This window comes from Ahaetulla prasina, chromosome 4, assembly GCF_028640845.1.
Source record: "Ahaetulla prasina isolate Xishuangbanna chromosome 4, ASM2864084v1, whole genome shotgun sequence".
Taxonomy (NCBI): domain Eukaryota; kingdom Metazoa; phylum Chordata; class Lepidosauria; order Squamata; family Colubridae; genus Ahaetulla; species Ahaetulla prasina.
In genome coordinates this window covers 107,331,789-107,356,684 of record NC_080542.1, presented here as the reverse complement: position 1 = coordinate 107,356,684, position 24,896 = coordinate 107,331,789, and the positions used below count along the sequence as shown (strand labels likewise).

The following is a 24,896-nucleotide window of genomic DNA, read 5'->3' as shown; positions in this document are numbered from 1 at the left end:
GCATGCTAAATGTGCATTTCCTAAAATAAACCTCTTTGATAAGTCCCTAATGAAAATGAATGATTTGATTTGTGCTCCATTGATTTGTTCATGCATTTTGTGTATAGCCAAAACAATCTTTTTTGTTTTTTCCTGGAGGTTGTTCTAAAAAGGAGGTGTATCTAATAAACAAGAAAATGTCAGGATATGATTCATTAAGAAGAAACCCACATCATGCTTTCTTCAAGAATTCTTCTTTAAGAAACAATTTTAAAACAGTTAGTTGGTAAACTATAGTAAATAGAAAATTGCTCTGTCATTGTTAAGTTCGGGTATTGACGAGGCAGGAGACCAGGTTAGTGACAACAGCTCTTTAATATAGTGTGACCCAGCAAAACTCTGGAGAAAAACCTCTCCTTATATACACTTCAGCCTGAGGCTGCAACCAATCAGGAACGAGATATTTCCCGCCTAAAACTCCCGCCAAAACTTACAGTAATACATTACACTCCTTCCCTCCCAGAAGGCACTTTGCCAATATTTGCATATTACTTCTCTACGTAGTCCTGCAGGTACGTGGGGCGTCTCCTGACTCTCCCGGACCTGCGCAGTTCACTTTCTGGAGTTGAGTCGAGCTTGCCGGAGGGACTTTTCGTCCCTCTGAGCTCCTCCTCCCGGCCATCCGGCCCTGGATTATTCGCCGGCTCGGACCTGCTGTCCTCTCGAGGGGCCTGAGGGTGTCGCTGGACCTCGCCTGGCTCAGATAAGTCTCTGTTTGGTTCTATGCTTTCTGTTTGTTCTCGGCTCCAGTCAGCTGTGGGGTTAATTAAATCATAGTCAGGGCTCGTCTCGCCTAATTCTGCCTTATCGCTCAATCTGTTTCTTAGCTGATCTATGTGGCGCCTCCAAACTCTGCCATCGTCTATTTCCACTAGATACGATTTGGGGCCCGTTTTGTCTATGACTATCCCCCTCTTCCAGTTTGGGCCGTCGCTATAATTATGGGCCCACACTGGGTCTCCTATGTTTAATTCCGGAGTCTATCTGGTTTTGTTTTGAACCCGTCCTGCACGTAGTTGGTGTAGCCGGTCTAGCGGGCACCTTAGCTTCCGCCCATTAATAGCTCGGCTGGGCTGCGGCCGGTGGCCACACAGGGGGTCCTGTGTTGGACGGTTAGGAATGCGTCGATTTGTGCCTGCCAGTCTCCGGGGCTGCTTCGTGATAGCGCTTCTTTTGCACTCCGAACAAAACGTTCAGCAAGGCCGTTCGACGCGGGGTGGAGCGGCGCTGAGAGGGCATGTCGGATGCCCTCTTCAGCCAGGTACCCTTCAAATAATGCTGCGGTGAACTGTGGGCGTTATCGGACACGAGGGTGTCCGTAGCCCGTGCGTGGCGAATAGGTGTTTTAGTGCTGAAATGACGGCTCCGCGGTTGTGGATTTCATTAGGATGATCTCCAGCCATTTGGAGAATGCATCCACCACAATTAGAAATGTTTGGCCGTGGAAGGGCGGCAAAATCAATGTGAATGCGGGACCAAGGGCCTTGGGGTTTCTCCCACTCCAACACTGGGGCCGTGGGTGGTAGTGGTCTGGATTCCTGACATACCTGGCATCGCCAACCCTGTCACCGATTTCCTGTCCATTAGGGGCCACCAGACATAGCTCCTGGCTAGCCCTTCATCCTTACAATTCCTGGGTGACCCTCATGCAGTAGTTCCAGGACTTTTTCTCAGCTTCTCTGGAACTACCACCCTATCCCCCAGAGCAGGCACCCCTTGCACAGACAATTCCCTCTTTTCTTTACAAATTCTCTAAACGGTCGCCCGCGAGCGGCCATCCCTTTGAACCCAACCGATTACAGTTCTTAAGACAACGTCGGTAGGAGGCCGAGCCACTTCCTGCGATGTGACTGGCCCAGAGTCCCAAGAGTCAATTAGTAGAACGGGGTGCCCGGAGTAGGGTCCTCGATTTCCCGGTAATGGGCATCTGCTCAGTGCGTCCGCATGCCCCAGCTCTTTCCAGGTCGATGCTGTAGTTTGTAAGAGTAGGCGGCCAAAAGATAGTCCATCTGGTCAGCCGGGTGATAGTGCCACTGGCGTTGGGCGGTCGCCAGCCAGTAAGCCCAATAGTGGTCTGTGGTCAGTGATAATGTCAAAGTCTCTCCCAAAACGTATTCGTGGAATTTTTCACCCTGACACTATTGCGAGAGCCTCCTATCTAGCTGGCTGTAATTTCTCTCAGCCGGGACATCGTTCGTGAATAGAACGCTATAGGGGCTTCAGTGCCGTTTGGGAGTCTGTGGCTGGCACAGCTCCTACTCCATAGGGGACGATCACAAACCAATACTAACGGCAGTCTGTTGTTGTATTGTATTAACAGGCTATCGCTTGATAGCAAACTTTTTACTGCCTCAAATGCCCTATTCTCTGACTTCCCCCACGACCAAACTGTGTTTTTTCCAAGCAATTTATGCAACGGTTCAGCAACGGTTGCCTTGTCTTTTAAAAACACGGCGTAAAGTTTACCAGACCCAGGAAAGCCTGGAGTTCTGTCTTGTTTTTGGGTGCTGGGGCTCTCTTTATCGCCTTGACTTTGCTCTCAGTGGGGTGAATCCCTTTTTTGTCTATTCTATAACCCAGAAATTCAACAGATTCGACCCCTATCTGACACTTGCTTGCTTTAACTTTTAATCCTGCCGTCCTAAAAATTGCCAAAACTTTCCTTAATCGCTTCCCCAGTTCTCTTAAATCTTCCCCTGATACCAACACATCATCGAAATAGGGCACGACTCCCGGTAACCCTTGTAGGAGTCGCTCCATCAAATTTTGGAATAGCCCCGGGGCCACACTCACCCCAAACTGTAACCGGGTGCACTTAAAGGCACCCCGGTGCGTTACAATGGTCTGGGCTTCCGCTGTGCTAGCATCTACGGGTAGCTGTTGGTAGCTTGTGCCAAGTCTAATTTGGCGAAAACTTGTCCGTGCCTAGTGAGTGCAATAAGTGTTGCACTACTGGAACTGGGTAGGCGCTCTTTGCAATGCTTTGTTCAAGGTAGCCTTGTAATCAGCGCAAATTCTTATGGACCCGTCTGGTTTTATAGGGGTGACGATTGGCGTCTCCCATTTGGCATGGTCAACTGGCACTAGTATCCCCTGGCTGACTAATTTATCTAACTCTTTGTCGATTTTAGGTTTGAGTGCAAAGGAACCCTCCTTGCCTTTAGCCTAATGGGAGCTATTTGGGGTCTAAACTGAAGGATATAGGGGTCCCCTTATACTTGCCTAAACGGTCCTCGAATCGTCTGCGAATTCCTCCATTAGGGCGTTTGCAGGTTGCATCCGCTCGGTGGGCGCCAGTCACCCCATTCCCAACGCCCGGAACCAGTCTAGCCCCAGCAAACTTGGCAAGGTTCCTCGACTAACGTGATGGGCAGGGTCTTTTCGTATGTTCCGTACTTGACCTCGACGGTCGTTGTCCCTCGAACAGGGATGCGGTTGCCCTGGTAATCCTGCACCCGGGCCGTTGTTTCTGTAGCTTGCGCTTTGCGATGTCGGCAAGGCTTTCACAAAAGTGTCCCAGGACATGATTGTGATGGCGGATCCTGTGTCTACTTCCAGCCGGCACGGTACGCCTTCAATTGTCGGGTTTGTGAAGATCTTTTCTTGATGCGGGTAGCTGCGTGGTCTATGGTAACAGTCATTCGGTTTGACTTCGCTCTTTCTTTCCTGGCCAATCGCGGGTCGCCTTGCCGATTTCGCGCTCTGATTGGCTGGTTTGAAATTTCGGCGGAATGTGGGGTTTGCATCTCTGACTCAGAGCCGCTCTGATTGGCGATTTGAATTTTCGCGGAAGGTTGGGGTGCTCGGCAGACTTGGGCCAGGTGCCCTTTCTCTCACACCGCCGGCAAATGGCGTCCCTGAACTTACATCTTTGGCGCTGATGTCGCCCGCAGCTTCCGCATTCCTCCGGGTCTTCCTTGTCGATTTTCGGTGTAGTGGACTTCTTCCTCCTCTTCGCTGGTTGACTCACGATAGGTTTCTTCGTGGTGGACTGTGCTCGGCTTTGCGCCCGCCATCGGCGTGAGTCGCTTTTGCAAGGTGTCTGCTGCATGGTTGGACATCTCATGGGCTCTGGCTTCGTCCAGAGCGTTTGCCAATGTCAGGTTGCTCTTTGCTAGCAACCGTCTCCTCAAACGGATGTCTCTGACCCCCCGTATAAGTTGTTCCAGCAGCTCTTCGTCCAGATCGCGGTACTCGCAATGCTTGGAGGCTTGTCTCAGGGCTGCCATGTAGTCGCTGATAGACTCGCCTTCTTGTTGCCTGCGCTCCCCAAACTCGTACCGTCGAGCGTGTTTGGACGGGGCGGTGCGAGTGATTCTTCAGGAGGGTCTGAAGGGTCTGCCACGACACGGAGTGTAGCGGTGTTAGCTCCGCCAGGGCTTCTGCGACGGCGATGACTGCGGACCCACAGTGGCTTATGAAGTAAGCCCGTTTGCGGTTGTCGGAGACTCCCTGTAACTCGTTTGCCTCCAGGAAACTTTCGAAACGGGTCATATATATTCCCCATGTTTCCTGGGCAGGGTCAAACGGAGTGGGTGGCGTGTAGCCGGTCATCGCTGCATTCGCTATCACCTTGCTGGGTTTGATTCTCGTAGTGAGTTCAGCTCTGTTCTGGTGCTCTGCCTCAAGATCCCACCTTCGTCGCCAATGTTAAGTTCGGGTATTGACGAGGCAGGAGACCAGGTTAGTGACAACAGCTCTTTAATATAGTGTGACCCAGCAAAACTCTGGAGAAAAACCTCTCCTTATATACACTTCAGCCTGAGGCTGCAACCAATCAGGAACGAGATATTTCCCGCCTAAAACTCCCGCCAAAACTTACAGTAATACATTACAGTCATCAACTCTTGTTGATGACAAATAGCAGAAATGAAACTGGAAGAAGAATAAGATTTGCATCTTCTTCTTATTTTCCTTTAATGTGTTCTCTTTTTCTGTAGTGTTTGGGAAGCACTGACTGAAGCAGCTTGCAATTTGGCTGTAAAAAAGCAAGGGAACAAAGGATGGTGAAGATTAAACATGAGAAGGACCGAATTGTGATGGGAATGTTCATGGTTAAAAAGAAATCTAAATATAAGTAAACACTAGGCAAAATTAGATCTTGTGCCTATTTGCTGTTGAATTAAGATAACAGAAGAATCTGATTTCAGTGCTGGGAAAATGGAAACTTAGTATGGAGCTCCTGGACCATGGGCAAAGGGTAGGAAGAAGAAATAGAAGTGACTCTATATACTGTTTTCTGTTTTGCCTAGGTATCATCTAAATAAATTTGGGTTCCAACTGCCTCTTTATGTTGCTATTATTTTTAACTGACTGCACATTTTCTTGTTGATTGTATGAATTACAAGTTGGGAAGCCATATAAATGTCTTAAACAAATGAACCTTATATATCTTTAATGATAACATTTGTCCAGAACATTTAATGATAACATTTGTCCAGGAGATCATATGTTTAACTTAAAACATGCAGAAACTTAAATATGCAGAACTTAAACATCAGCAGAAAGCAGATGGTTATGAGATAGAACTTTTACTCTTCTTTCTAGCTCTTTAGGCCTAATCCAATCTAGACAATACATGCTGATATCGAAATGCCATAACATATTATATTCCCAGAATTGCAGAATTAAGTGAGGCAAAAGACCTCCAAAATAGAAAAAGAATAATCTTAGAGTAAAAAATGATGAATGAAGAAGAAAATTCTCTGCAACTGTTGGTTTAACCCAGAATTATGTTTAGATTCACAGCATAGATTTAATATTATTCATCTGTTAACCAGCTGTTAGTTAAATTTCATGCATGCATCTATGAATATCTTAATCTTGTGAATGGTTCAAGATGTGTTCTGATCTTAGGACAGCCTTTTCAAACTCTCAGACTTCTGAATCTGGATTTCTCAATGTTTGTATAATTCACACAATCAACTTAATCTGTATGCATCCAATATGACATGCAAATAATCAAAAGAAAATGAATTCATCTTGTATTTTTCATGTATATATCCCCACACGCATACACAACATACAAACATATAAAGAGAAAGGCTGGAATGATTCAATCTGTGAAATCCATTGTGTGCACCAATTGGTATGCAAATCATATTTCTGCAACTGATAATTCACAGGAAGCAAGAATAATGTGGCTTTCTTATCCATTGTGAATGAATAATTTAGGGGAAAGATTTATAATAATTAAAATTAGAAAAGGATTTATTTTTCTTTTATATCTGAATTAAATATTCTCTATTATTCTAAGGAGTTCTTCGATCACCATCATTTAAAATCATGATCGTCCTTTGTCTAGCTTGTGCTCTTCCTATATCATGATCAGCAGCAATTAAGCTGCAGCACCTCAGACCTGATCCAGTTTGATTTTTGATCATATCCCAGAAAATGCATTTTTTTGCCATCATGCTGAATGGAAAACATTTTCACCATTGTTTAGATACTGCTTGTATGGAAATACAAACTAGGTGATAATTATTTTCTCAGAGAGGAAAATGTCCATATACAATTTCCTGATTAGGTTTAGGTCCAATTTAACTTATCCTGGTATTTCTCTAAAGATTTTATTTTACCAACAACTGTTGAGATACTTAAGCCTGAAAAATTACTTTAAAATATAAAATATAACTGTTGAATAGGATGTAATCAATGGAGCATAATTTTCCAGTCCTTAGGGTGTTAATTTAGTTTTAAGTACCAGTACAGACATATAACTACAATAGTGATAAATGAGGAAGGAAAATAATTTCCATTTTCTATCATGAAAGGTTTATAAATGCCCACACTAGACTCACATCTTTGTTTTTAAAGAACTTGTCAAAAAGAAAACTGAACAAAGAAGTTCCAGATGCCGTCAAATGTCATATGAAAATCTTATGAAGGGAAGACATCATTTAACAATCAAGACTGTTTTTACTTCACACTGAAGTTCAGAGGGAGAATCGGTTATCCCACTTTTTTCACTATTCCCATAGCTTATTCCCATTTGACTTTATTTTCCACTCTAAACATTGGCTTCCTTGAACTATTATTTCCCACAATCTATACACTGACTCCATAAAAAGGACTTCTGTTCAAATTTACAAACACATACATATACATGTACATATGTGCAAACTAATCATTGTACATTCTTGTAATCATTCAACATTAAATTACTATAATGATATAAATGCTCATAATTTGAGATTATGATGCCTCTCAATTGCAGTGTAAATATAGCTAAATTAAAGAACCTCTCTTCATCAAGGAGATTTTTTCAGTGGAGAGGAAAGTTCCACATTCAAATGGAAAACGAAGGAACAGAAAGGGAGAAGGCATTTTTCTAGCATCATCCTTGCAATAATTTTGTAGAAACTAGTTCAAAACAACGAGGAAGATGGCTTTGCGAATTGTTTCAAGACATCAGCTTTTGTTTTTAAAATAGTTAAATGATGATGATGTGAGACAAGCTTAACATTTTCCTAGTTTTCTGTGCTTTCAACAGAAACGTAGGATTTGGTGCTGGCATGATATTCCTGTCTTGGAGATTATAGCACTGAATCAATGAATTTCTTAACTTTCATCTTTAAAATGAGCATGTGGCTAAGAGGGGGTTAAGGGGTTTTTTAAAGGGTTTTTTAGATAAATTTTTAAATAATTTAAATAAGGGGTTTTTAGGGGGTGGGAGGGCTGAGAGGGATTTGGGGGAAATCCCATCAGATCCAAGGCTAGACCACGGCGGGGACTTTTTAGAATCGGAGGTGGAAGAAGAGGCAGGAGTTCTATGCCATGAGGGCGATGTTATTTGCACAGTAACTGGGAGGGGCAGATGTGGCAGGAGTGGGGGCCCATATTATGTTCCGAGGGTGCACGCTCGCTATTTGCGAGCGATCGCGCGTTCCGGTCCCCCTGACTCTTCCCATTCCCCGAGTGGTCTAAGTCCTCAGAGTCTGGGCTTTCGGTTGATGTTGTGCAATGCCAGGTCCGTGGTAAATAAAGCCCCCCTTGTTTGTGATCTTACTCAAGAGGGGGGTGCGGACCTGATGGGCATTACGGAGACCTGGTTGGGCACAGAAGGGGGAGTGCCCCTGGTGGAAATGTGCACACCAGGTTTCCGTGCATTTCATCAGACGAGGGCCCAGGGTAGGGGTGGGGGGGTGGCGGTTGTTATTAACGAGAGTTTAGAGCCAAGGGAGACCACTGTACCACAGATAGCCAGATGTGAATCCCTCTTTGTGAAGTGGGGCCTGGGGAGGCAGGTGGGCTTGCTGATCATGTACCTGGCTCCTTGCTACGTGACAGCAGCCCTGCCCAAGCTGCTGGATATAATCGCCAAGATGACGTTTGAGACCCCCAGACTTATGTCATGGGGGATTTCAATCTGCCATCAGTGGGGGAGGAGTCCATGGCAGCTCGGGAGTTCATGGCTTCCATGACAGCCCTGGACCTGACCCAGTTAGTGATGGGTCCCACTCACATCGGGGGAAACACTCTGGACTCGATTTTCATCTCTGGACAGTGGTTGAATGATCTGGAATTAGGGGATATAGCTACTAAACCCTTGTCATGATCGGATCATTCTCTCCTTCAACTCGACTTTCGAACCGCCGACCCTCACCGCAGGGAGATGGGACCGGTTTGCTGGTTCCGTCCCAGGTGCCTGATGGACCCGGAGAGGTTCCGCTACCTGAGGAGTTGGCCTGCGGCTCAACTGGGCACCTTGTCGCTGCCTGGGAAGGGGCAGCGGCCGGGACCTTGGATCGGGTCATGCTTTTGCAGCCTCTGACCCGGCGCCGCTCTCGATTAGCTCCTTGGTATTCCGAGGAGCTGAGAGAGATGAAGCGCCAGAGAAGACACGTGGAGAGTAATTGGAGGGCCACCCGCTCTGAATCTGACCGGACACTAGTGCGGTCTCAAATTCAGACCTATCATTGCATCCGCAGATAACTGCCCAGCCACCCTGTTTCAGGTAACCCGCTCCCTGACTCATCAAGGAGCATTGGAAGACCCCCTGCAGGGACAAGCTGAGGAATTTGCACAGTATCTGCAAGATAAAATCGCTCAGATTCCGGAAGGGTTGGACGTAGATTGGGTAGGGCCGGGTGAGATGGCGGAGGCTGGTCTTGATGTCTCCATCTGGGATGAGTTTGATTCTGTGACTCCTGAGGACATGGACAGGATACTGGGGGGGCTAAATGTGACCACATGTTTATTGAACCCGTGTCCCTTCTGGTTGGTGCTGGCCACCCAGGAGGTTATACGTGGCTGGCTTCAGGGAATTGTTAACACTTCTTGATGGAGGGTATCTTCCTTCTGCCTTGAAAGAGGCGGTGTTGAGGCCCCTCCTCAAGAAGCCCTCTCTGGATCCAGCTATTTTATCGAATTATCGTCCTGTCTTCAACCTTCACTTCACGGAGAAGGTTGTTGAGAGTGTGGTCGCACAACAGTTCCCTCAGTACCTGGATGAAACTGTCTATCTAGACCCATTCCAGTCTGGCTTCCGGCCCGGTTACAGTACAGAAACGGCCTTGGTCGCATTGGTTGATGATCTCTGGAGGGCTCAGGACAGGGGTTGTTCCTCTGTCCTATTCCTATTAAATCTCTTGGCGGCTTTCGATACCATCGACCATGGTATCCTGCTGCGACGGCTTGGGGGGCTGGGAGTGGGAGGCACCGTTTAACGGTGGTTCTCCTCCTATCTCTCCGACCGGTCGCAGACGGTGTTGGCAGGAGGGCAGAGGTCGACTCCAAGGCGCCTCCTATGTGGGGTGCCCAGGGGTCGGTCCTCTCACCTCTTCTGTTCAACATCTATATGAAGCCGCTGAGTGAGATCATCCGTGGCTTTGGGGTGCGATGTCATCTGTACGCTGATGACACCCAGCTGTATATATCCACCCCAGACCACCCCAACGAGGCCATTGACGTCATGTCCTGGTGTCTTGAAGCCGTAGGGTCTGGATGGGGAAAAACAGACTTCAGCTCAATCCCTCGAAGACCGAGTGGCTGTGGATGCCGGCTTCCTGGTACAGCCAGCTTACTCCATTGCTGACTGTTGGGGGCGAGTCGTTGACCCACACGGAGAGGGTACACAACTTAGGCATCCTCCTGGATGCGCGGCTGTCTTTTGAAGTTCATCTGATGGCCGTCACCAGGGGGGCTTTTTATCAGGTCCGCCTGATCCGCCAGTTGCGTCCCTTTCTGGACCGGGTTGCGCTGCGCACAGTCACCCATGCCCTCGTCACATCTCGCCTGGACTACTGCAATGCTCTCTACATGGAGCTCCCCTTGAAGAGCACCCGGAAGCTCCAACTGGTCCAGAATCGGCCGTGCAGGTGATAGAGGGAGCACCTCGTGGCTCCCATATAACACCTATCCTGCGCGGGCTGCACTGGCTCCCGGTGGTCTTTCGGGTGCAATTCAAGGTGTTGATTACCATCTTCAAAGCGCTCCATGGCTTAGGACCGGGCTATTTACGGGACCGCCTACTGCCACAAACAGCCTCCCACCGACCTGTGCGCTCCCACAGGGAGGGCCTCCTTGGGGTACCGTCAGTGAAACAATGTCATCTGGTGACCCACAAGGGTAGGGCCATCTCTGTGGGGGCTCCTGCCCTCTGGGACGAGCTGCCTCCGGGGCTTCACCAACTCCCCGACCTTCGGACTTTCTGCCGTGAACTGAAGACTCTTTTATTCCGTCGAGCTGGGCTAGCCTGATTAAGTAATTTTAAATGGGGTTTTAGTTTTTATATTACTTAGTTTTTAATTTTGGCCACTATTTATATAAATTTTAGTTTTGTTTTTATTGTATATTTATTGTATCTTTTAAATTGGCTGTTAACCGCCCTGAGTCCTTCGGGAGAGAGGCGGTATACAAATGCAAATAATAATAATAATAATAATAATAATAACAACAACAACAACAACAACACAAGAAAGAATCCTTGCAGTTTCGACTTAAACATTGCATAGTTACTCAGAGACATAAAACTATTTTATCTTCATTTCTTCCATTATATTTATTTTTTATTGAGGTAAGGAACTAATAGTTATATTAGCACATCAAGTGGGGGCTGTAATAAACTAAAATCCATAGTTGAATAATATAATTGGCAAAGCAGAATACCAGTTTTTGAGCTCTCCAGATTTCTTTATCAAGCAATTTGTTCAAATAGGGCTAGATGCGGGTTAGATGCAGAAGAACCAACAAAGAACCAGATGTAGCCAACATCTCAACCATAAAGTCTACAATTCAAAGTCAATGAATCTCTGATCTAAATGTTTTCAAAGAAAGATATATTGAACAGAAAAGCATCCTCTATTCATAAAAGAGTTTATCACCCATGTTGCATTAAACACTTGCAGTCTGCATTTGTACAATTGTTTCTGACTGAATCAGTTCTGAGGTGACCAGCTATCCTAATATTTAGCAAGGCATAATTACCAATGGTCTGACTGGGGTGTTTCTATCTGACTTCGGTTTCACATCTTAATCTCTTTTTTTCCTTAAACAGGGGAAAATATTAAGAAGAGAATGTGTACTAACTGGGTAGAATGTATTGTGAGTAAGAATTTACTCTCCCCTAACTCTATGTTGCACCTTCTTCCATGAAGATCAAATATACCATGATTAGTGAAGTGGCATTCTAGAGTAGCCCAGTTTACAGGACCATTTTAGGACTTGCTGAGTATAGGTGATCAAAGAAGTTAGTTTAACCTCAAACAGATCCATGGTTATTTGGGACTAAAAGAAACTAATCTCCCAGCTGACTGGATTTTGTTATCTTCATGGCACGTTAGTTCCTGCTGGATGACGTGAGGCATATCATGAGAAGGTCCCTAAAAACATTGCTTTTTTGAGATAATTTTTAAAATTAATCAGTCAGTTCAAATTATAAGAGTAGCATGGAGAATTCTGGTAAAAATAACTCTCATATTCTACATAAGATAGGCTATAAACAATATACTCACAGCTGTATGTAATATATAATTATATAAGACAATATGTAGGACAAGGATGCTCAACTCAAGGCATCATAATAAAAGCTATCTATTTAGCCTTCGCCTATAACCTCTTTTATCATGAATTTGTAACAGTGTAAGAAAAAATTACTGAAAATGATAAATTGAAACAAGACTAAAAAGATGAAGGCTCCCCCAATTGTAGGTTGAGCAAATTATGTCTTTCTTTGAAAAGATTATTCTACTTTGGACCTCAACCTTTCCCTTGCTAACTAATCATCTGTATTTCATGTTTTTTTTTTCATTGTAACACATATGACAGTGTGTGTATGAAGAATGTGTATATGCATATTTGCTTGTTCAGACATTAGCAACGTCAATACATTATAAGATACATTATTAAAAAGTGAACCTAGACATCAGTAAAAGGGACTATAATTGTGTAATCCAATAAGATCATTGTAGAGCTTATTAGAAGGACCCACAGGGGAACAGAAAAAAGGCAGTATCTTGTACTTGAATTAGTGCCCAGGAAATGATTTAGTTTTTATTTAAAACATACAATACATGCACAGAAATTAAGGAGTGATTGTGTGTACCTATCTGTCTCCCAGTCAAACAGATGGATTAAAAGAAACAAACATAGTGACAACTGCTGTCTATAACTGTCATGCTATTCGTCATCAAAAACTTTTGACTTTTCTAGCATCTTCTCTTGCATTTTACTGGACTGGGTATGTACTTACTTCACAACTGAAGAGAAGAGTTGCTGCATTATCTACTATATGTTTACCGAGAAGCCACTGAAGGTTCTTTGAGGGCCACATCTAAGATTTAGGGTTAAAGAGGAGTCCTTATAGCCAGTGGTGGGATTCAAGTAATTTAACAACCGGTTCTCTGCCCTAATGAGTTCTTCCAACAACCAGTTTGCCAAACTGCTCAGAAAGTTAACAACCAGTTCTCCTGAAGTGGTGAGAACTGGCTGAATCCCACCACTGCTTATAGCCTGGACATGTAGACTATTTACCCTGATACTAAACATTTATAATTAATTTGTCAGTATATTTGAAAAGTCATAATTGATCAATATGATAATTATATAGTATGAAATGACCATCATAAAAGAGATAGTCATGCATTTTTAAAAGGTCCTTAGAAAATATAGAGATCATCTGTCATTGCAATAATATCATACTGAACATTAGGAAAACCTTCCTGATAAAATAATTGAAAAGCTGGGATGTTACCTTGACAAACTTTGTATACTGATAGTTAATTGCCAGACTTTCAACTGCATGTCATTTTATTTATGGGAAGTACTTCATTCATTTTACAGATTCCTGAATTGGTAGGGGGGAGTTAAATATAACCATCTTGAATATTTAAGGAATTGCTGAAATAAATTCAAGATTTCACAACCCAGCTCAGCTGGTCAGAAAATTTTGTGCAAAATTTTGTGCAAAAATACTACCTATTGGATTTTGTTGTGCTGATATGTACCTTGTGTTCCTCATATCCATCAGCCATACAAGCAAAAGAAAGCAGCTGACACCATGTTGTCATCAGATCTTTATTTTCAAGATGTCATTCTAACAGATTCAATCATATACTAAATCACTGGATATGTTTCAAAGTGTTAGGCTACAGAACTGAACTCATGAGATGCTTCAGTTTTGCACCTTTGACTACTTACTAGTCTTCCTGATGCCTGTGTTCCTATCTCAAATCAAGCTCTGCAGAAGTTAACACAAGCAGAATCAATAACATGTAAATTGGAATCTTGTCTCATTAAACTTTTGTTTTCATAGTCTAATATCTGATACTGACTGCAAAGGTCATATATTCAAGAGTTTTATACGATTTTGAATAACTGTTTAGCAAATCAGTTTGATAAGTTTCTTTGCTACGAGGTATATATTTATAAAATATTAAAAGTGAAGTCTCTTGCAATCTATCATGTGGTCTTTTGTGTTCTCCACCCACAAACTATGAATCCTATTGTCATGTAAATATCTCATGTGAAGCTTCTCTGCTATTGCTATCTCTTTATTAATTGAATTTGGTAAATTAGAACTTAATGGATGACTCAGAAAACATTTTGAGATGTTAACACCAAAATTCAGTTCAAAATCCAAAAATATATAATTATTGCAGATATTAAATATACAAATAAAAATTAAGTGTGGTATGTCTGTGTGGGTGTTAATAGGACCAACAACACAATAATGAAATTCACAGAAACCCACAACCGTATATTTTTGCACATACTCCGTACATTCCTCCTGATTTCTAGAGGATTTGTTTTTTGTTTTGGTCTTATTTGAGATAGAAGAAAGGGAGTGTTGTATTTCTATAAATGAAATGAGGAGTTTTATTATACCTTATTTTGTAAATAAAACTATTCCATGAAGATATATTACTCTAATAACTCTTAGTACTATCAACAAGTATGATTTTCCTGGAAAGTACCAAGATTGAGGAAACTGCATTAGCAATGATGAAATTATATAGTTTTATATAAATGCATAATGGAAAAAAATATTTGATAATGTCTTTTGGGTTTTGTTTTGTTTTGTTTTGTTTTTGTTTGTTTGTTTGTTTTTTGCTTTAGATTTTATTTATTTATTTATTTATTTATTTATTATTTGGATTTATATACCGCCCTTCCCCGAAGGACTCAGGGCGGTTTACAGCCTGATAAAAACAAGAATCACAAAAATTAAAAACATTTTTAAAAGACTAATATAATTAGGCCCAGAAAAACTAAAACTAAAATAAAACCCCTATTAAAACTAAATTGAGCCAGCCCTGCGCAATGAAACAAAAATGTCTTTAGCTCGCGTCGAAAGGTCCAGAGGTCGGGGAGTTGTCGTATCCCCGGAGGCAGCTCATTCCAGAGGGCAGGAGCCCCCACAGAGAAGGCCCTCCCCCTGGGAGCGCACGGGTTGATATTGTTTGATTGACGGCACCCTGAGGAGACCCTCCCCATGGGAGTGCATGGGTCGATGGGAGGCAATTGGTAGCAGCAGGTGGTCCCATAAATAACCTGGTCCTATGCCATGGAGCGCTTTAAAGGTAGTAACCAGCACCTTGAATTGCACCCGGAAGACCACCGGAAGCCAGTGCAGCTTGCGCAGGAGAGGTGTTATATGGGAGCCTCGGGTTACTCCCTCTATTACCTGTGCAGCCACATTCTGGACCAGTTGGAGCCTCCGGGTGCTCCTCAAGGGGAGCCCCATGTAGAGAGCGTTACAGTAGTCCAGGCGGGAGGTGACGAGGGCATGAATGACTGTACTTAGGAAATCCCGGTCTAAGAAGGGACGCAACTGGAATATCAGGCGAACCTGATAAAAAGCTCCCCTGGCGACAGCCATCATATGCTCTTCTAAAGACAGCCGTCCGTCCAGGAGGACGCCTAGATTGCGAACTCTCTCCATGGGGGCCAGTGACTTGCCCCCAACAGTCAGCGATGGAGTCAGCTGGCTGTACCGGGATGCTGGCATCCACAGCCACTCAGTCTTGGAAGAGTTGAGTCGAAGCCTGTTTTTCCCCATCCAAACCTGCATGGCCTCCAGACACCGGGACATCACTTCAACGGCCTTATTGGGGTGGTTAGGGGTGGAAATGTACAGCTGTGTATCATTGGTGTACAGATGACATCTCACCCTAAAACCATGGATAATCTCACCTAGTGGCTTCATATAGATGTTGAACAGAAGAGGTGAGAGAACCGACCCCTGTGGAACCCCGCACATGAAGCGCCTCGCAGTCGATTTCTGCTCTCCTGCCAACACCATCTGTGACCGGTCAGAAAGATAGGAGGAGAACCACCGATAAACAGTGCCCCCCACTCCTTACCCCTTCAGCCGTCGCAGCAAGATACCATGGTCGATGGTATGAAAAGCCGCTGAGAGATCTAATAGGACCAGGGCAGAGGAACAATCCCTGTCCCGAGCCCTCCAGAGATCATCTACCAACACGACCAATGCTGTCTCCGTGCTATACCCAGGCCAGAAGCCAGACTGGAATGGGTCAAGATAGACAGTTTCATCCAGGTACTGGGGAAGCTGTCGCGCCACCACACTCTCAACAACCTTTGCCACAAAACGAAGGTTGGAGATGGGACGATAATTCACTAAAACAGCTGGATCCAGAGAGGGCTTTTTGAGAAGGGGCCTCACCACCGCCTCTTTCAAGGCGGTAGGGAAGACACCCTCCATCAAGGAAGCGTTGACAATTCCCTGAAGCCAGCCTCGTGTAACCTCCAGGGTGGCCAGTACCAGCCAGGAGGGACACAGGTCCAATAAACATGTGGTCACGTTCAGCCTCCCCAGTATCCTTTCCATGATGCCAAATGCCATAAATAGTGATTTTCTGGGTTGGTTATTGTTGCTGCCCTTCGACTTACGATTTAGCCATACAAATAGAATATTTTTACATTAAATTGGAACCTATTTGAAGAAAGATTTCCTTGTTGGTATTGGAAAACTGACATGGAAAGAGTGCTTCACTAAAAATGGAGATTATTCTTCATCTCTCTTCAAAAGCATATAGAATTTATATATTATGATTGGCCAACACTTGTAGCTACTTTTGATTCCAGAGTCGTATAGAAGACATTAAAGTGTTTTTGTTCATGTGTGTGTATATTCACACCCACTATGCACACAAAATGTGTATAAACAATGGCAAATCACTTCCATATTATTGTCAAGAATGTACATATCCATGAAGTCACCCAAAGCTAGCTCAAAATCTGCATATTGCCTAAAAGGAGAGTGTGTATGTGTTTAGGAATATACTCAGAAGGAAAGATGTATGTTCAGTAATATGTTCATATGGGTAGTGTTCCTTTCTTTCTCCCTCCCTCCTTCCCTCCCTGGATTATGAAACATATAGAAAACAGTTTAGATGCTGAAAAATGACATGTCACTTTCAGTTAACCAAGTTAATTTTTTAAAGAAAAAAAATAGAATTAATTTTGGCATTACATTATTCTATTAAATACATAATCTAGATTTTTGCATTAAACTGCAAGTCAAATATGTGTATGATTGCATCTCCTTGCAATATTTCTAACCATTCACAAATATCCATATGGAATGTTTTGCTTTCTGATTCACTGAGTATTTGAAATATTCTTCAAAACAAGATACTTAGAGAAAAATAAAACATAGTATTTTATTTCTTTATGGACCCTCTATCCTTACTACAATGGAGCCTGTTTTAATTTTTTTAATCCATTCCAATAAATATTTTTTCAATTACCCTAAGGCTCAATTTGTTTTGTTTTTTTCTTGTTTTCCTTAATAGCTGTGTCAATAACACAGGAGAAACTTCTCTTCCCTTCTGAAATATCTGTTGCTAGTATAGAATAAATGTAAAATCTGATAACTGAGTTATAGATAGATAGAGAGATCCTTTTCCTACTGCTATGAAAGTTACAGGATTATTCTCTGATTAAAAAATCCAAACAGAGAAGAACTCAGGGACATTCCTTGAAAATGAGCATTCCACATCTTTAAGGTTCAGGCTATTGCTAAGAGATTGGATCTTCATGACATCACTACCTGTTATTAGAGATGAGCTGAATATTCTTAGAAGGCATTTTATATGGACATTTGAGATTTCAAAGGAAGAAATTAATAAAAGAAAAAGAAATTGGCTGAGATTTGTGGTCAGTCACAACTACCCACATCATGAAAACTTGTAATGAGGGTCATTTTGATACTGATACTTATAATAACAGTTTCTTATGTTTTGTTTTAAAATCCAAAGTTAAAGGAAACTGTCATTAGTGATGGTGAACCTTGTCCACAAGAAACCATTTCAAACATGTCTTCCTTTTGGAGTTACTCGGGGAAAAAGCCTATTATATTTGTCAGCCCCACAAATAAAGCAAAATTTCAGACAGATGTTTTGGGTATAATACTCCTCAGTTAACTTAGAAATACTAAGAACACCAAACAAAGAATTCAAGATAGTGGCTGATAGATGTACATGGAATAACATGATCTTTCCTACAAAAACTATGAAGTTTAAGGAGAAAAACATATACTCCATAATATATGCTCTGTTTAAGAAAACAGGGATAAAATCACCATGATCCATTGTTGAGCTGCTAGAATATGACAGGGAAGGACTAGATACAAGACCACCCACAGTCATGAGAGTTCTCTGGGTGATTTTGACACTGTTTCCTAGACCAACTACCTGATGGGTTGTTTTGTGAGGATAAAATGAGAATGACTGTTCTAGATATAATGCCTTTGGCTCCTGGAGGGGAAAAAAAGCGTCTTTTAAACAAATTAATACATTTAAAAGTATGGCTTCTAGTTATTCAGAGGCAAACCAACTCCTTATTCATAATATTTAGGGTTTGCTAAATAATAAAGATGGGGAGGGAAAGATGATGAAGTAAAAAGTTAAAACCCTAAAAGGAATAAAATAAAAACATGACTTAAAATAGAATACAAGCAACAGCAAAAAATCTAAAATAAATTCTGTAAGAGGAGATAAACTCAGAGCAAGGAAGTTTAAAACAATTTTTAAAAATTTCAAGATTGACACATCTCTCTTCAGCATGATCCAAAATCATTATGGGATAAATATGAATTCTAGAAACAAAAAAGGAGAGATATACCAAGTCGTCCTAATTTTTTTTACAGCTCAGCTTTTCTACTTATTGCTGTGAGAGGTCTGCAAAAAAGAAAGAGAGCATGCTAATAATTTATAAAATGTAAATGTGGTTCTAGCATTATGATTACAAACATTTGCCAGGTATAAGATTTCCTCCAATCTGGAGAAAGAGAACCTTCTGCAGATGATGATGATGCTGTCTGTCTGTCTGTCATTGTGTCTGTCTGTCTGTCAAGGAAGAAAGTTCTTTGTTCTTAATGAGTAGAACCGCTTGTCCCCCAAGATATGAAGATAACAGAACAGCAATGCCACATTTACCCACAAACATTCCGTGTTTCTAAGAAAATAACCATTGGGGACACAGAGCCAGGTGTTGTAGGATGGAACACAAATAAATACAAGAGACAGAGGTCAAGGCTGTCAGAGTGCAGCTCAGTGGGGAGGTGGGGTAAAATAATATTCTGGCAATAAAGCACACTTGTCAAATAGCATATCGTTGTCAAACGTGTAATATTTCCAGACATCATCAGTTATCACTTCCTCGCTGCATTTATTTTCTCGTTGGTAATTGAAATGAAAGCAAGAGAGAGAATCTTCTCAAGTAGGGCAGACATTCCAGGTTCCACCTCCACATCTGTTGCTTCTGCTTAAATCCATCAGCTAAATTATTAGCTGAAGTTCAACAGCATCCATAAGTTTTCCCTCAATTAATCCATCAACTAGCAATTCCCACAGGAATGTGCAGTTGGAGGATGAAAAGCCCGTGTTTTTTTTAAAAGAAAATAATAACAATAATCCATTATAACTTATTATATTTGATTGTGAATGCTGATATGTATTAAATGAACTGAGAAGGTGCCCTCTTTGCAATTATTTGCACACAAGAAGTAGAGGTATGTTTTAATACTTTGGCCAACAATTCTATTCTTTTCTTCCCCATTACCCACTGGAATAATGTCCATTACCTCCTTGAATTCTCCTGCGGGCCTTGATTGCCTTATAGACTCTGATCAAAAGGCTCCTTGAAACATGCTTGCTCTCTTCAACAGCAATTTATTTAAATATGATACTCTGCAGGGGGAACCCATTCAAAGTGAAGGCCCAGCAAACAGTTTATCATTTCCATCCGATTGTGCCATCTTGAAAGCTTTATAAAGAAAAAAGAAAGAAAGAATCGAAATAAAAGCAAAGAACCAAGGGGGTTAACAAGGTGATGTGATCTTATGGGCTGTTATCTGTAACACAAGGCAGATATACTTGCACATGAATGCATCCACATGCACCCTTGGAGGCTTGGTAGCAAGTGCATCTATAACACAGAATAATTTCCTAAGCGTGCTACAGTTTGGTATTTACATTAATATAAGTTTCTGCAGTAGATGGATACTTCTTGAAGAAAAGAAGCTTCAACAAAGAATTGGTACGTGTTATTTAAACACTATGTCCCTTCAGATATTTTTTATAAGTATAGATCAGGGATGAAATGCTCCCGGTTTGGACTGGATTGCCTGATCCGGTAGTGATGGTGGTGGGTGGTTTGAAGAACCGGTAGCAAAAATCCCTCACCCCCCATGACCAGCTGAACCACACAATCATCAGAGGTGGGGGTTTTTTTTAACTTTTAAAAGCATTTTTTCTTCGGCCAAAAAAAATGCTTTTAAAAGTAAAAAAAAAAAAAAGTTGGCCACACCCACCCAGTCACATTACCCCGCCCAGCCACACCCACAAAACCGGTAGTTACAAATTTTACATTTCACCCCGGTATAGATATATCATTTTATGGCTGCAAGACCCAAAGAAAAGTGATACTCTTTTATAATCAATTAGTTCTGAAAGTTGCTATCAAAAGATGCATTCTCTTTACTGAGTTTTCTTATTGTAGTCACCACATGATCCAACACTTGCCAGAACTCCTACCTTTCACACATGTTGATATTCTCTTTCTTTCAACTACTCATGCCCTGGGCATCTCTATATTAATTGCGGCAATGGAATACATGGAACTATATTTGAGGAATATATAGTAGCTGCAGTTCATGCAGACTATAGCAGTGTGAGAAGTTTTGGATGACCTAGAGTTTCTTTTTCTTTCTTTTTTCTCAAGTTAATAGGTTATAGATATCAAAGATTATCACTTGGGCAGTTATCCAACTTGTTGTTGTTGTTAGTTGTGAAGTCTTGTTCGACCCATCACGACCCCATGGACAACGTTCCTCCAGCCTTCCTGTCCTCTACCACCCTCTGGAGTCCATTTAAGCTCACACCTACTGCTTCAGTGACTCCATCCAGCCACCTCGTTCTCTGTCATCCCCTTCTTCTTTTCCCCTCAATCTTTCCCAACATTAGGCTCTTCTCCAGTGAGTCCTTCCTTCTCATTAGGTGGCCAAAGTATTTGAGTTTCATCTTTAGGATCTGGCCGTCTAAAGAGCAGTCATGGTTAATCTCCTCTAGGACTGACCGGTTTGATTGCCTTGCAGTCCAAGGGACTCGCAGGCATCTTCTCCAGCACCAGAGTTCAAAGGCCTCAATTTTTTGGCGCTCAGCCTTTCTTATGATCCAACTTCACAGCCATACATTGCAATTGGGAAAACCATAGCCTTGACTATATGCCCTTTTGTTGGCAGGGTGATGTCTCTGCTTTTTAGTATGCTGTCTGTATAGGTTTCCTCCCCAGGAGCAAGCATCTTTTAATTTCTTGGCTGCAGTCCCCATCTGCAGTGATCTTGGAGCCCAGGAAAATAAAATCTGTCACTACCTCCATTTCTTCCCCATCTATCTGCCAGGAATTGAGAGGGCTGGATGCCATGATCTTAGTTTTCTTAATGTTGAGTTTCAAGACAACTTTTGCACTCTCCTCCTTCACCTGCATCAAGAGGCTCTTCAGTTCCTCTTTAGTTCCAACTCATACTGCCCCCCAAATGCCAGCATGCCCAATGAAATTCCCCAGAATATTCCCCAGAATATTTCCCAATAGCAATAGCATTTAGACTTATATATTGCTTTACAGTGCTTTACAGCCCTCTCTAAGCAGTTTACAAAGTCAGCATATTCATCATCCCAATGCTCCTGATGTCAATTTTCCTTCCTTGCATAGGATTATGCAAATTCTTAAATCACTTTAGTCAAAAGAATATTTCCTTCTGTAGCAGATTTTAGTAGTAAATATCAAAGCAGGAGAAATTGTTTAAATATGTTTGGTGATTTTGTTTCTTCAGGAGCCATGCTTCTTAAATTATGTTTTTTTCCCCTAGGGTTTTAAGCCATATGTCTAGGGACACAAATTCATTACCAAGGCGGGTGGGTAAAAGTAAAACCATTAGCCAGATTTCTAAAACATATTAAACCCATAGGGAAAAAATGTACCACTGAAAATCAGCAGTTTGCAAAAATGAGACAATAGGTTATACTTGGCCCATTATCCATGGATTGCCATTTAGAGTCAAAAGAAATCTCATCTTCGTAGGTGCAAGGAAGCAAAATTATTTTGATACTGAACTTGTTTGCCCTCAAGCTATTATTTACAAAAAGTTTGATCAAGAAAATTTTCCCTTTACAACATTTTTTGTCTAATCCATCCATGTATTATCCGGGAAAGGAGGGAATTCAACTGAAAAATATTTTCTCCATTCCTAGAAAATGTTTCAAATATATATCCTATAGTATCATCCACCTTGTATCCCGGGAAATCAGGCCAGCCAAAGTATTCCAATACAAGCTGCATTAAGGATAGAGTGACAGACCTGTATTACAGCTTTAACTCTCAATTTCCTGGCTCTTTGTGGGTTTTAGGCAGACCCTTCACATTACTTTAATGTCTTTTGTGTGTGTGTGTGGTTTAATATTTCTAAGAGCAGTAAATTATTTCCAGCATACATTTAGAAGGGGGAAAAAAAGACAAATTTCTCCTGTGGTTAGTGACCACAAAACGAAATAAGAAGCAGAAGTAGAGGAGAAGATACTTAAGGAAGGGTTGCAGAATTTTAAAAACTTGACTTTGATGTCTTAGGAAAGTAAGCTAAGTTCTGCTCAAGCTTCTGAAGAAAAGGAACAAATAAATATAAAGTTTACCATGCCCGCAATCCATTCTGTTTCTTGATACATACAAGTATTTCAAATGGGAGATGCACCATACTTCCACATGTTCCCTTTCCCCATAATAAAAATGAATTATCAAAAAACAAATCAGATAAATGACCTAAGAACAATTTCTGTCAAACAAAAATGGAAACAAGATGAAACTAAGCCAGCCTTCTATTTCACATTGTTGTATCTATGCATGGAAAATGTTACCATTATGATACAACTTCCAATTGTGAGCAGCTGCAGTCAGTGATAGTCAGTTGTTGTGTATACAGTATGGCTCAGTTATCCATAGTCCTTTACTTTTGACCCTCTGATGTCATCAGCCTAGCTTGTGATGAGCCATTATCACTGTAATCCAATAAACAACCACCCATATTCTCAAATTGACAAAGTTCAGAAACAAAAAGATGCCTCACACATTCTCCTATCAGCAGGATGTTTTGGACAAAAATGATTTAATCTTAGAACATACTGTGGAGAGAGAGACAGAGTGACAATTACGAGTCTCCAAAAATGCTTGTAATCAGAAATGTGTTGAAGGTAGAAAGCTTCAAAGGGAAGACATCTCTGCATATTACTTCTATCAGAAAAGTAGGAAGCCATTGGAGATTGATGATTTGAGAGAAGTAGGTGACTGCCTACTTTCTTGATTTATTCCATAGCTTCAGAAATCACATCACTGAATTTCAACAATGGATCAGCAAAAAATGATGTATTTTTCAAAGTGGAGCATTGTGATAATTCTCTATACATGCTTTTCTGTATCAGTCTACAAAGAGAGCAAAAGCTTACTTTTTTAAAACTAGAAATTTGAAGAAAGTAGTCTCGCTCTTTCCTTGACCTCCAATGATGAAAATCTGTGGAGATTAAGAGGCAATCAGACAAAATGCTTGATTGTTTCAACAAAAATGCATGTCATTGGCTTCTTCCACATAAAAAATAATTGGGGTGCCCAGACAAGAAAAGAGACATTTGTATGTCTATTTATCTATGTGTGTTGAATCTTAAAGTTTGTGATTGCTGTATACTGTGTATTGTTCCTGGGTTGTCTCAAAATAGTAGTCACACTGTGCACACTCTGATAGTTTTCTATTCTATTTATAGTAGATGTATGCCTTGCAATTGTTCCCCTGTAGCAAATGAAAGGTAGCAAGAGTGAGCACAAAAACTACAAGGGGATTGAATAAATTTGGAAATGAACAAAAAAAAATGAGCAATCAAAAAGACAAATAAATTGTGCTGGTTTATTAATATGGATGAAAATTGAATCAAAAATTCAAAATCTGAAGGCAGAGTGAATGAATGGAGTGGAAAGGAATAACTAAGAAAGTAATGCTTGGATATAGTTGATAAGATCATCAAAAATGGATGACACTTTAAAGAAGAAAATGCAGTTATGTTTGGACCAAATAATAATTTACAAGGGTAGAAATAAGTGGAAAGATAGAATGAATGGAAGGCATGTATTTCCTTTTTATACATCATGTATTTAACTTCTTTAGCTTACTATTTCCTACTCCTGAGCTTTATACGGCAGACTTGACATGGCATGGGATCAGGTTATTTGAGGAACCATCTCATCCAATGGAATTGGCCCATCCTACTCATTCCAGCAGAGGTAGCCTCCTTCGGATCCTGTCAGACAAAAAATTTCAGCTAGCAGGGTCATGGAAAAGAGCCTTCTGTTCTGTCACAGCCACTGTCCTCTACACAACATCTTGTATCCAAAGATGAGATCTGCCTCCACCATTCTGCCCTTCTGAAAGTGCCTTAAAACCTGGCTCTTCCAGTTGGGTTGAGGCCAGGGGTGAAATGCTCCCGGTTCGGACCAGATCGTCCGATCTGGTAGCGATGGCAGCAGGTGGTTCGGAGAACCGGTAGCAAAATCCCTGCCCACCCACCCCCCATGCCCAGCTGAGCCGTGCGATCATCAGAGGCTTTTCTTTTACTTTTAAAAGCATTTTTACTACAAACTTTTCGACTGAAGAAATGCTTTTAAAAGTAAAAAAAGAAATTGTCCACACCCACCCAGCCACATTACACCCTCCACGAAGCCACGCCCTCAGAACCGGTAGTAACAAATTTTACATTTCACCCCTGGTTGAGGCCACAATGGGGATACACTATGCTGGACATGGCTGACAAAGTGAGAGGCAAAAGCCCAGTGCTGTATCACACATGGTCCTGGTT

The 24,896-nt window shown here is 41.9% G+C and overlaps 1 protein-coding gene across 2 annotated transcripts in view; it reads right to left on the bottom strand.

The window, feature by feature from the left end:
• TWIST1 (twist family bHLH transcription factor 1) overlaps positions 1 to 24,896 on the bottom strand; it is a 121,156-nt gene that overhangs the window by 55,242 nt on the left and 41,018 nt on the right. The window contains exon 3 of one of the 2 annotated variants that reach the window (XR_009154902.1): positions 4,415 to 5,017. The exons of the other annotated variant lie outside the window; for it this stretch is intronic. The gene's annotated coding sequence lies outside the window, so the exon portion shown is untranslated. Of the gene's footprint in view, positions 1 to 4,414; positions 5,018 to 24,896 lie in introns of those variants that run through there. 2 annotated transcript variants of the gene reach the window in all.